Raw genomic sequence first — 14284 nt, 5'->3', positions numbered from 1 at the left:
TGCACTAGTGGATTAATATTTCTGTTAAGATATCGACAAAAAATATTGTATCGCAGAAGACTCACGGCACTAAACAGTCATGTAATCGCTTAACTAATTAAGACTTAAGAACAATTTTTGGGGTTTTTGAATGCAAATGCAATAAAAGTAAACATGATTGCAATTTGATCAATTGAGGTTAAACGCTAGAATGGATGGATGAAGTTGATAATATGAGATGAATATGTTGTTGGGGTTTAGATTTCACCTAGTCTACTCTCTTGCATATAAGAATTCATCTTCTTCATTCAATTGTTAACATCACTTTCTAAATTACTTAAAACTCAATCCATCGGTGAAGAAAGCCTATCCTTAATTGCTAGACCACAATCCTTTGGATCTTTAATAATTAATTCGGCATTACGATTAGAAGCTTAAGATGACCAAAACTCATACCCCCATCCCTGAGCAATACTGATTTTGGGAGAAATTCTCCAGATCGTGATTCATAAGATATCTCCCGATACTCAGACAAATCATAAAATATAAACATTTAGCAAAGGAGAAAATCCCTAACAATTAATGAAAGAAGCATATAATAATTCAAAACAAATTCAAATACATGAGAGTTTAGAGGTTACATCTTCCCCAACAACAAAAGAGTTTAATTCTCCATCGTCATGAAGAAACTAGGTGTACAATGGAATGAAAGAGATAGAAAAACCCTAGAAACTGAAGAGAAGAGCTCCCACATCCCTAAATCTGCCTCCAAGGGGCAAAAAGTGTGTTTCTGTGCTCAAGTAATCAAGAGATACAATCCCTGGGACGTCCAAGTCCTTAAATAGATCAAAAATATAGTAGAAAACGGGTCCAAGCCCACGTTGCTAGCGCTCAGCGCCCTAAGTGGGGTAGTATACGACAGAAAAGCTAGCGCTCAACGCCCATAATGGGGCGCCCAGGCGCCTTGAACCACAAAAACTGGCGCTCAGCGTCCTTAATGGGGCGCCCAGGCGCCCTGCATGACCTCATGTGCTCCTTTTCTGATGCTTTAACCGTCCCTCTTGAATTCCAACTCCTTGACACCTTTGCTCTTCTTTTAAATCATACTAATAACCTACAAAATCAAGGGAATTTAGTGATAAAATCATCAAGTATACCCTCTACTCACTTATTCACAAAACTAAACTAAAAACATGAGTTCAAGCCAGCTTCTAAGTAAAAAAGGGTTGATTTAATATCAAAATTGAATCACAGATAACGGTATTTTCAACCGTTATCAATTTCACTTGTTTAGTTGTGGATGATGTAAGTGTATATGAGAACCTTTTTATATAAAAATGATTTATCAAGTTATTATATCAGATCATTTCTTGATTTCAAGTATATGTTTGGTGTCAGTAACAAGATGGGGTTCAATGATGTATATGGGTCATTGACCCCAATTGAGTCATGAAGGAAATAGATTTGAGGACATCCAAGCATACATCACCAGCTGCTTTGCAATGGGGAAGGAGATATATTTTCTCCCTTATATAGTTGGGTAAGTGAAGTTTGTTAACTTTAAAGTTTCATTTATGATTTTAGTATATGACAATTAAGTTATTACCAATTTCAAGCATCATTGGCAGCTACTTGTAATCTCCATGCCGGAGAACACTGTTGTATGGTTTTGTTCATTGCACAAGTATCCTCCCAACCCTCTTAGACAAGTAGTAGATTGGTTAGAACCTCAATGTTTGAACTTTCTTTGTTATATAAATGTATGCTAAAGCAAGTGTTTTTTTAATAGTTCCCTTGTAGCACATATGATGTTGTCTGGGAGATCAATTGCTAAAGCTAAAAAGCTTGCATGGTTGACCCTTAAGGTTTGGTATTTTAATCCATACTTTGTTACATTTTGTACCATTTCAATGGTGTTACTTAACATTTTATAATTATGATGATATATTTTAGTGTAATAGACAAACGAGGTCATATGAGTGTGGTTACTACATCATGTATTGGATTATGACCATTATTCGTGCACATGTTACCACTGGATGAGAAACGGTAATATTTTAGTTTGAATTTTATTTTCTATATAGTTTAGATTTCATATTAACTAATGGAAATCATTGTGTTTTATGTAGAGATTCAATTTTACTACTTCAATTTCAGAGATGTCACTTAAACTCAAAGAAATAACTAGTTAAATATGTAATTCAATTGTATAATAGTATGTAGTAGATATTAGGATATAGTAAGTTCTAAGTTTATGCTTCTAAGTTGATTTATGTTTTGTACATTATTATTAATTTACCTTTGTACATTGAATTGATTTATGCTTCTAAGTTGATTTATGATTACATTGAATTGATTTATGCTTCTAAGAAGTTGATTTATGATTACATTGAATGGATTTATGTTTTAATATAATTTTTATTGAAAATATATGCTTCTACATTGTTCTGGTTGTTAAATATATGCAGGTCTGTTTCTGTAGTTGGGAATGTTGCATAAAATGACATGTTCTTAAAAAAACAAGGGAATATTCCTCGGTTGTGACCATAACCGAGGAAAAAATCCCTTTGTGACATCGGTTCAGGTCACAACCGCGGTAGAAAGGCTGCCGAAAAAGCAAAAAAAAAAAGCAGTCTACTACCTCGGTTGGGACCTAAACCGAGGAAGTAGAGTCTGAGATACTGCCTCGCTTTATAAGCAACCGAGGCGAAAAGTCATTCGAAAAAAAAATAAAAAAAGCAAAAGCCCTACTACTTCGGTTACCTTTGAACCGAGGCAATATCCTAACATTTTTTGCCTCGATTCACAACAGAGGCAAAAAGGGGTAGACTTTTTACCTCGCTTGTACATGACTCGGTTCAAGAACCGTTGCCTATGGATGAAAATAATTGTTGTCGTTTTCCTTGATTGCACTAGCGAATGCTAACACACATACAAAGAAGTCCAACATGATAAATTCGATAAGATTTCAGCAGCATTTTGTATTGATCTCCAAAATACACGAAATGAAAGTAGTCACGGATGACCATAATCAAATATGCATTCGGAGAATACAAATAATCTCAACCAAAATTTTATCAAACTTATCTATAAACTCTAACGTAAATGTTATAGCAAATTATGAAAAAAAAATTCAAACTATCCGATCGGATAATTCAAAATTTAATACAAACGATTAAGAGTTTAATTGTTTGTGTTAACTATCAAATGGGAGCCAATTTTCACTCAATGATTTCATACTATAAATATATTCAAAATTTAATCAACAATAAATTACCAAAATTCAATCTAAAGTTTACATAACATGAAAATCATAATTAACACATCAAACTTAACCAATCATGCATACTCAAGAGACAATGTGTAATAGAGAAACTAAAAATCACATATTCAATAATTGATAATCAATAACCAATAACCAATCATACATGTCCAAAAAAATAAAAAAGCTAACCTTTTTGGAGGGATGGAAAATCATTATCACCGTAAGAGCGGAGGGAAGTCGTTTTCAAGCAATGGACATTAGGCACTTTATGCCACCGTGGAACTCGCGCACAAAACTGCACCATAAGCCAAAATGAATTAGTGCAAACGAAACTTAATTGGTACAAACAAAATTTAATCGATGCAAACAAAATTTAATCGGTCCAAACTAACATTAATCGGTGCAAATTGGAAGAAACACAATACCAACAACAATGATGAACGCGAACCAAGAAGAACGAAGCAGTGAAAGTGAGGCTCGCATTTTGATTATAGGGTTTTACAAGGCTTTTGACGTCGGCCCCCACCCCCAATGTCTAAAGGGTATAGGACATCGGCCCCCAAACCCAGACGGCGTCTAATTGCTAAAAAAATCCATTCTGGCACCACTTTTGGCTTATTTTTGAAGTTTATTGACGTCCGTGTAAGGGGATTTGATGTCGAAAGGGTATAGGACGTTGACTTCCTCTATGTCTACATCTAAAGTCTAAAAAAATTAACTTTTCAATTCTTCGGGTAGAGGATTTGACGTCTGGTCTGAGGAGGCCAACGTTTAATACATAGTTGACATTAAGGACACTATTAGCTGACGTCTATAATGCATATTCTTATTTATAAAATTGTCACTGGTCATTTTTTATGTTGGTTATTTAGTGATTAAACATTGAACGCGTGATGTTATAGACTATTTTTAAACTAATAAATTGGTATAGAAAAACTTTTGATATTTACAAAATTATTACGTTCCACGACTTGATAAATTATAGCTGGTATTAAAATATTTGGCTTAATACTATTATTGGTCCCAATTTTTGTTTGCTATGATCGAAATGGTCCTAATTTTTTTAAAATGTTCAATGTAGTCCTACTTAGTTTCATCTTGGGGATCCAAACAGAATAGCAGCTGCAACAGATGAATCGCTTTGGTCATCGAAGTATTGTCATCGCAGACTCTACTTTTGGCGTGAAGAGACTAAAAGTAATTTTGTTTTTCCAATCATCACTAAATTATGCTAGATATAAAGCAAAAGTAGTTTTGTTTTTCTCGTTGCTATACATTTTTAATTGACCTTACTTAGTTATCTTTTCATATTGGCAATAGAAAGTCAGACATTATAAAAGGCTTGAGGGTTTAGGTGTGGCGGCGCTAGGGTTAGGTAGAGAGAAAGTAGGGCTTCAGTTTCTATTTGGGCTGAAGGAAGAAGAAGATGGTGACGTGGCAGTAGTTAAACGCCATCTCATTTGGGATTTGCACAGCTGGAGCAATGGTTGTTAAGGATTTAAACGACGTTTGTAAAAAGGACTAAATTGAACACAAATTACACTCTTTAGGACTACATTGAACATTTTAAAAAAATTAGGACAATTTCGAACATAGGTAATAAAAATTTGAACCAGTATTAAACCAAAATATTTTTATGCCATAAGAATCGAAAGAGTCACAACTAACAAAATTGAAATATTTTCTCTTATACTTCTTATCATATAATGATTGTATTTTAACTTATTTAAATATCATAGAGTTTTCTGGAAGAACTTTGATTCAAAACTCATGTATCATCATCTCAAAGAGTTGAAACCTTGACAAGAAATTTTTTTTTTTTGTTAGAATTCATCTTATGATGCAACCTACATATAATGTAAATGATAAGATTAAGTCGGTATGATGTATGTATCCATTTATTATTATCGTTAATAGACTATAATTATTAAAGGTTTTCAATATGAGATGAACCTAGAAACTAGTGAAAAAAATTGATAAGTGTGACCAGTCAAAATACTACAAATCAATATTGTACATCATACTAAGGAATATTGATGAATGCTGCAATTTATAAACGTAAAAGTAAAATGACAGCAGCTTATTTTATAATGACATGTACTGCACCCAAGAAAATCTATTTGCGTCCATTCGTGCCAAGAGGAGGTACACTTTGTTCGTTTCTGAAGAAGTTTCGAGGGTCAACCCTTGTCTTCACGCGAGCCAATCTGTTAAAGTTGTTACTAAAATACTTGAAGCCCCAAATGCTTGCTTGGCTGAAGCTTGTGTGACCATTGTTATTAACTCCAATGTCAAGGTCTCTATAGTTCAGATATGCAGATCTAGGATTCTTTGAAACATAAGCTTCCGTATAATTATACAATCTTCTAATCCAGTTGACGTGCCTCTGTGCTGCCACATCCCCTTTCTCAAACCAAGACACTCCGTATTGAATGTGGAATATGTTGCCAGCTCTGTGTGGGAATGGAGTTTCGGATTCCGAAATCCTATCCATCCTGCCTCCATAAGGAGTGAATTGAACGAAAGCATTTTCAGCCTCATCATCAAAAAAGAAAGGCCATAACCCTTCTAACCCAACATCAGGAATGGGATCTCTCACATAATCTGATTTTGCTTTGAAGAACGACAAACCGTTTAGCTGAGTTCTGTTCAGCAATACATCGGTCGATTGACCGTTTGTAAATCCAGCCATGAAGAGAATTGATTCTATCCAACTCATCTCAGTGCAGTCTTCTCTCACCAAACCCAACTCCGGAAAGTTCTCTTGCAAATAGGGAATAAGGTCATCTGCACGTCCTAGATACAAAGATTCAAACTGCGCTTGTACTGTTAGATTCCCACTTTGACTTGAATTTACCCTTGCCATGTTGATCCTAATGGTTAGGCTCTCGTTAAGTTTGTTTGCCACACGCTGCCACTTATGAATAATTCCCGTTGCATTTTCTTCCAACGTCCTTGGAACTCGGAACACTGTCACAGTTGATGGAACTGAAACTAGATTTATCTTCCAAGCCACGACGATTCCAAAGCTTGCCCCACCACCACCTCTAATGGCCCAAAATAGATCATCTCCCATTGTTTTTCTATTAAGGAGATTACCATTGACGTCAACTATGTGAACATCAGTAACATTATCAGCAGCAAGACCGTACTTACGCATCAAGAATCCATAGCCACCACCGCTAATGTGGCCACCAACGCCCACAGGGGGGCACACACCTGCTGGGAACCCTAGTGTTCTGCTTTTCTGACTAATCGTGTAGTAAAGTTCACCGAGGGTTGCCCCAGCTTGAACCCATGCAGTGTTGTTTTCTACGTCAACTTCGATTTCTCGAATCTTTATGAGATCAACGACGACAAATGGAACTCCAGAAACGTATGAGAGACCCTCGTAATCATGGCCTCCGCTTCGGGTTCGAATTTGCAGGCCATGTCTTTGGGCACATATTATGGTGGCTTGAACGTGGGAAACAACGAGTGGAGTCACGATGACCACGGGTTTTGAACTTACGTTGAAGAACCTAAGATTTTGAATGGAAACATCTAGGACAGAGGAGTATGAAGAATTTGTTTGGGTGTAAACAACACTGGAGATTGAGGTGTTTTCGGGATAATCGTAAAGACATTGAACAAACTTTTCATGAGAATCTGCTGAAGAAGGTGTAAGTGAAAATAAAAGAGCAAAGGCAAAAACGGCGCAAAAATAAGAGCTAAAACGTTTCATTTTTGTGTATGCTTTGTTGTACATACGAGAGGTGCAAGTTGATCGTGAGGGATGTGGAATTTATAGTAGTCTGAAGTTTCATGTTAACGTCCTTAAGTGTAGAACTAAATTTGTCAACGTAAGCCCTACGTTGCGAAATTTTGGTTATATAAAAAAATCAACGCATGCCTAATTCTGCCATATCAGAGAAGACAATTCAATCACGTAAACTAGTATAAGACTATTCTACAAATGATGCATGGAGAAGCTTCAATGTAAGAACTACACACTGACCAGATATAAAAAACAAAAAGTAAACATTAGCAAACTTGCTTGTCATGCATATATGTTCACGCAATTATGCAATAGCATCTTAACTTCATATCCTTAGACAAATTGAACAATTATTTTTCTGAGGGTTTTGATGTTGTGTTAAACCTTCCACGTTGGAAGCAACTTTATCCTCGTAGTCGCCTTTTCTAGCCCATTTTTAAACCACCCATTTTTGTCGTGTGTAGTTTATTATTGAAGGACGAAAATTATTTTTTGGAAAATGGTACAACCGTTTGAAAACTTATAGATTTTTAAGGGTAATGTGAACATAATAAAACTTTTGTAATTATAACAAAAAAATAGAAGAATGGAAAAATAGTAAGCGTGTACCATAAATAGGTTTGGTTGGGTAAAGATATTCAGATCCCTACATTAAATAATCTGTAATAAATATTGAATGACTGTTTACAATCTAAATCTAAAGATGGTAAACTTTTCCTTTATTTCACTTACCCAATACAGCAATACAAAGTAGGATGGGCCCAGATTTTCAAATAAGAAAAGTTGCTTGCAGTTATAAGAGATTAATGATGGATGTGGTCTTAAGTTTAATTTATTTGCGGAAGTAAGAAAAATACGTTGAGTTAGAAACATAATATTAATACTCATTTCTTATTTACAAATATTCAAACTTGAATATTATATTCAAAACTATCCATGACTTTTATCACTCAAACAACAGATGTCACATTGAAATATTTCATTATCATATGAATTTTATAAATTAAATGTTATGTGGTCTTAAGCGTAATTTATTTGCTGAAGTAAGAAAAATACGTTGAGTTAGAAACATAATATTAATACTTATTTTTAATTTACAAATATTCAAACTTGAATATTATATTTTTCAAAAATATCCATGACTTTTATCACTCAAACAACATGTCGCATTGAAATATTTCATTATAATATGAATTTTATAAATTAAATGTTATCATCAAATCATAATAATCGGCCAACCCTTTAAGTTAAGTTTATGAACAATTATTCAGAAGTTACCATCAAATCAATAATTATTAATTGCTATGAAATTTATAAAAGAAAAACGTAGATTCACCTTATTAGTGTGTTTTGGTAGGAATTTTGTGAGACCAAGATACTAACCTAAAATGTTTCGATAGAAATTTTGTGAGACCGAGACAATAACCTTTGACTTGTGTGCTCCGCTTGAATTCTTCCAGTTTAGACCGATCAGTCTCTTTCAGTATTAATCGCTTGGTGAACTTCAATCTTGACCGCTCGGTCACCCCCGTGGCAAAAGGGAAGAGGTACCTGCAAAAGACACTCTGACGCTCAAACTAGGAGCGGTTTTATGAACGGTTTGCTACAGTTAAATATTTAAGTCCTGATCGGACGTAAGTAGGACGTAGTGGAGTGTGAGTTGACTTTGTGTTTGCCTCAAACCTAAACCCTTGTTTATAGAGTTTAAAGGAATCTGACCAATTAATTTACCTCTTAATGGTCATTACTGCAAACCTTAACTGTTTAACGGTAGCCGTTGTCACATTTATTGTGTCTTAACTCTACTTAACGGTTGTCGGGACCGAACGGCTGAGAGGCTTTTTACTGCATGTTGACCGTTCGGTCCCTTAGGGTCGTATGTCATCCTAATCGATCAGTAGTATATGAGTCCAAAGTGAGGTAGAGGCTCTCCTGAACCTTTACAGTTCGGTCGGCTATGAGCTCATAATAACATTAGTGTTTTTCTAATTATGAATAAAATGGTAGAAACACAATTTCATAAAAGGCATTTTTGCGATTTAGTATTTAATAAATATATTGGACAAAAAACTAATACGATTAGGTTATAACTTAATGGTAATTACCTTTTCGTCTCCAGAACCATATATAAATAAATAGACAGTAAAATAAATTTGTTAAGAGTTAAATATGTTTTGGAAATAATAGGTCTCCTTGGAAATGATTTTATTTTAATTAGTAATCTTAAACTATTTAAGTCTCTACATTTAAGTGAGACGAAAACATTAGGTGTAGTAGGAATATAAACCCCACCATCCCTTTTATGTTTCTACTGCACTACATCACTTAGGAATCAAGCTCAAAGACACTTTAAATATTATTTTTTCCTTACACATTTTGAGATGTTTTTTAAAGACAAAATCATGACGAATCACAGATTTCAAAGCAAACAATACCTTGGATAAGGAATGATTGACCTCATTGATGTTACTCGACGAACTTAGGATTGGAAGATTGGCACTCACCATGAGGTTGATAAATGATGTTCTAAGAAGCATCAATCCTTTTAGCTCAGATGAATAGTCATTCCTTTTAGATCTCAAGTGCAAGAGCTTATGTTTTTATCACACCTAATAGTTTTACATCACTTAGGAGTTGAGGCTAAAAATAGTTTAAATATTCCTTCCTACATCCATCCTCCGAGATGCATTTTAATGACAAAACCATGATAGAGCTTCACAATCCAAAACAAACCGTACCTCAGATGAGTAGCGATTGACCCTAATGATAAGATAATATATCAAATTATATCAATGTAACTTACCTAAATTACTACACTGATAATAATTGTTTTAATAAAATACAATCTTATTAATCTAACTAGTCATTTATAATTATATATTATGTCAAATTATATCTAATAATCACATAAATATTTATATATTTTAAATATATATTATCGTTTTTAATATATGTGTGTGTGAGGTATTAATAATTGTTTGTTATCTAATTTTTGGTTAAATATATTTTTAATGTTTGGATTTTGATATAAAATAAAAATTTATTTCTGTTTAAAACTTTGATACATTTTAGTCGTTAAACTTTAAAAATGAATAGGTAAAGCTCTTTCAACTCAATTATGTTAAAGTTTTTAACATGAAAAACATGTTTCATGTCAGCATTTGAATTTTTTAAACCTTTTTTCAATTGATGTTAATCGAGAAATGTATTTAACATATGTCAAAAAAAATTAACACAATTAAATTAAATAAACTATATTCATCCATTTATAAAATTTGGAAACAAAAATATATTAAAGTTTTATATAAAAACAAATTTCAATTTCAAGTGAAAGTTTATATACTAACAAATATTTAACTTAATATTTTTTTATTGATAGAGTTTTGGCGAAAAGAAATTTTAATGTACATGCATTTAGAAAAAATTATCCATTAAAAGTTATTGAATTGTGAAATACTTGAGATAAATTACACCTTTATATATCAAACACATGTCGATACTACAATCTCGTATAAAATTGGTCTTATTTAAATCTTATTAATTTTTATTGGTTGGAAAGGTAAAAACAAAGTTATTGTGTTTAATTATCTAATGAAGTCTATTATTTTGTTTAAACGTAAATGTTATAATCGATTAAAAGTTAAAAAAATATTAAAGTAAAGGAATCAATATTTAATGATAAAGTCAATTCTCATTGTCCTTCCTGGCTGCTAATAGACTAGACTAATTCATCAACGAACAAGATGTCGTTTTATAAAACCATTTCCATTTTCACCTTAATAAAATCTTGCTAATAAATAAAAAAAATTAAAAATATAATTATCATCGTTGGACCTGACCTCTGCAATAAATATATATATAGTTTTGTTAAACTAAGTTCATTTTCCGGTTAATACATTTTAGGTATAAGTTTTAGTAGAAAAAAAAATCTTTATTCATAAAAAAAAAAGCATACTTTAAACACAGAGTATTTTAATCATTTTGATTTTTAATTTAAAATAAAAAAATCAAAAACACTTTTTTAGTGTTAATTCATTTTCTTCATTTATTTAATTTATTTCTCTCCCATTTTCATTCTCTCTCACCCACACACAACAATTGAATATTTTGAACTATAGGAAACTAATTTTGTCATTCAAATTATTTTCTTTCCACAGCCATAGAACGTTTTCTTTTTTTATGAAATCCAACCTATAATTAAAGATCTTAAACATGACATTATATGTACACTAAAAATTTGACGTACTCTAAAAATTCCTTGTCAATGATTATTCTTCCCATTGTTCAAACTTTCCCTCTTTTCTTTCACGTGTTTTTATCCGTTTACTACATATTAACATCACTTGCTGTAACTGGTATAAAGAGTTTTAAGAAATAATTAAGATTAATTTTTTGCATTTAATTTAACTGCATTTTGTAATTATATAAATTTGGTTTTTGACTAAAATTAATGAAACGGTATGATTTTAGTTATTTAATCAATTTTTTAACCTGATAAAGAGATTCAAGCATGAGTATAAACGTATAAAGTGTAAACATATAAAGTATTATAGTGTTTGTTTTTTAAGTCAGCTTGTCAATTATTTTGTTATTCAAATTTTAAGCAAACCCAAGAAAACCACCAAATAAGGGAGAACACATAATAGTTAAAGTATCAAATCTATTATTGCTTTTAAAATTTAAAAACGAAATTTAATAACAATTAGAAGGGAAAAAATATAACTCAACCCTCCCATCAAAACTCAACATCAAATCATCAATTATTTTATTATTAAAGTGGCAAACAAATAAACGAACAAAGCAAGAACAACAAATTGCAGTATGGCAGGTTGGTGTATGTGGGTGAGAGAGAGGATTGAGATAAGAGAGAAACAAATTGGATAAGTGAGGAAGATGAGTTAGGGTTAAGTGCGTGTTTCTGATTTTTTTTTATTTTTTTATTTCAAATAAAAAAAATTATTAAAATACCCCAAGTGTTTAAAGTATTTTTCTTTATGAATGAGAATTTTTTTGTCTACTAAAACTTGGTACACCTTACTAAAATATACCAGCGGAAAAAAGAGCTTACATAAGTTAACCAACTCAAATATATATATATATATATATATATATATATATATATATATATATATATATATATATATATATATAACCTAAAAAACATTTTAGGTTACTTTTGACCAATAGGTTAAGTTGTGTTTGTATAAAATATTTTAAAATATATGAAATGTTATGTGATAAAATATATTGTTTGTAAAGGAATTTGAAATTGTTTTTATTCTCAAATTCATATTTTTGTTTCTATAGTTTAGACCAATCCTGGTTGTTTAAGTCAATTTAGCTTGACTTAAGTTTATATTGACTCGCCTTGACTTAATGTGACATCGACCCAACTTAGTTTGACATGACTCTGATATGATGTCATGGTCCAATTCAATTTGGTCAAATATGACCTCATTTATCACAATCCCATCTTTTCCCAACCCGACTTGGGTCCGATCTAAGCTAGACCTTATCGAGTTTGACTCAATATTAGCATAGCCCAATTTAGTTGAATGTGATCCCACCCTAACTTGGGTTGACCTGAATTTGAGTCAACTAACTTTTACTATAGTTTGTTCGACTCTACTCAGCTCGCCTAGGCTGACTTAGTTTGATTGAGTCCAAGTAAGGGCAATTCGACCTAAACATAGGCTGACTCAACTCGATGTGGGATAAGGCAAATTTAGCTCACTCTATGTTAGATTCAGCTTGAATAGGCTATGCTTGTCCTAGTCTTAATTCGTTCAGGACCCACTTGAGCCTAGCACAACTCAATCAAACATGGCTCAACCTCGACTAAGATGAAAGTTGACCCACTCTAACATGGCTCGACCTAAGCTAGGGTCAACTTAATTCGACCTAGGCCCCAATAAATTTGAACTTGATTTAGGCCCAAGCTAACTCGGCTTGACTCGTTCACTTGAATCAATTCAATCCGACCAAACTTGACTTAGATTAACTTGGTGTTGATTAGGCTAAGTTTAGTGGTGAAACTTCATTACATTGTTAGGGGCCTTGGTCCCCAAAATTTCTCATTGAAATATAATAATATACTCTTATTTTAAAATATAATAATATATTGTTATTATTTTAAAATATACTATTAACTTTGAAAACGTGAAAAAACATTATGATAACATTTATCATTACTTTCTTTCTCACTTTCTATTAATTAAAAAAAATGTTACTAAGTTGTTAATATAATATTCAAGAAAAAAAACTAGGTTAAAATTTCAACATGAGAGTGATGCTTTTAACTATCCAAATTTGAAGAATTTATAAACTATATTTCAATTATGTCAATGTTTAATAATAATAATAAGACATATATTTTGGTTGAACATAGTTTTCTTAATGAAAGCAAGTTTCCAAAATAAAATGGGAGATAACTTTTTTCACAAAATATAATTATTTACATTGAAAAATAAATAGCTGGAAATTTTAGCATGAATTTAATTATTGATGTCAATGATTTGAAAGAACAACGAACAATCTATTAGATGTATATGGTTTATTTTATAATTATATTATATTAAACTATATTTTTTTTATTGTATTAGTAATAAAGATAAAATATAAATATTTTAAGTGTATTATTTTGGTTCCATTAAAATTAGCGGATAAGATTTATTACTGGCTAGGTTGATCCTAATCTTGATCTAGCTAGGGCCACCTTGGTCTTCATCAGCCTAAGACTAACCTTGACTTAATCCAACTTAGTTAAACATAGGTTATCTTAGACTCATGAGGTGAACATTGACCTACTCTATCTTGAATGAATGTGAGCTTGGATCAACTTGACTTAACCTAGATCAAATTGACTTAAATTGGATTCCAACCGATTTAACCTAGGTTTAGACCGACTCAACCTGGGACTAAATGGACTCAATATAGATCCAGACCGACTCAAACTACATTTCAGTTGAATTAACTTGACCTAGGTCAAGGCAATTGGGCTTAACCTAACATTAGACCAACTTTGTTTGACCTGAGTTCAACCAACTCAGCTAAACCAAAGCGGATCGTAGACTAACCTAACCTTATTTTTTTTTCTTTCAATCAAGCATTTTATGTTTGAAAATAGAATTGTTTAATGTAAATTGAGAAAATATTTTGTAAATATAAAATGAAAAGATCTTAAAAAATTTTGACAAAAAAATAACATTAATGTTGAAAAAAAATCAATATTGATGTTTTTAATTTCTTTGACAAATATTTGATATTTAAATAGTTTTATTTAA

General features: G+C 31.9%; 1 pseudogene; it reads right to left on the bottom strand.

Moving 5' to 3' along the window:
• Positions 1 to 5240: 5240 nt before the first annotated feature.
• Positions 5241 to 6997, bottom strand: LOC124821963 (tetrahydroberberine oxidase pseudogene; annotated as a pseudogene).
• Positions 6998 to 14284: the final 7287 nt, after the last annotated feature.

Source organism: Vigna umbellata, chromosome 1 (genome assembly GCF_029865625.1).
Source record: "Vigna umbellata cultivar VRB3 chromosome 1, Vumbellata_1.0, whole genome shotgun sequence".
NCBI classification, from domain to species: domain Eukaryota; kingdom Viridiplantae; phylum Streptophyta; class Magnoliopsida; order Fabales; family Fabaceae; genus Vigna; species Vigna umbellata.
Note: the sequence above shows the minus strand (reverse complement) of the source record. Positions and strands in the feature narration are given on the sequence as shown.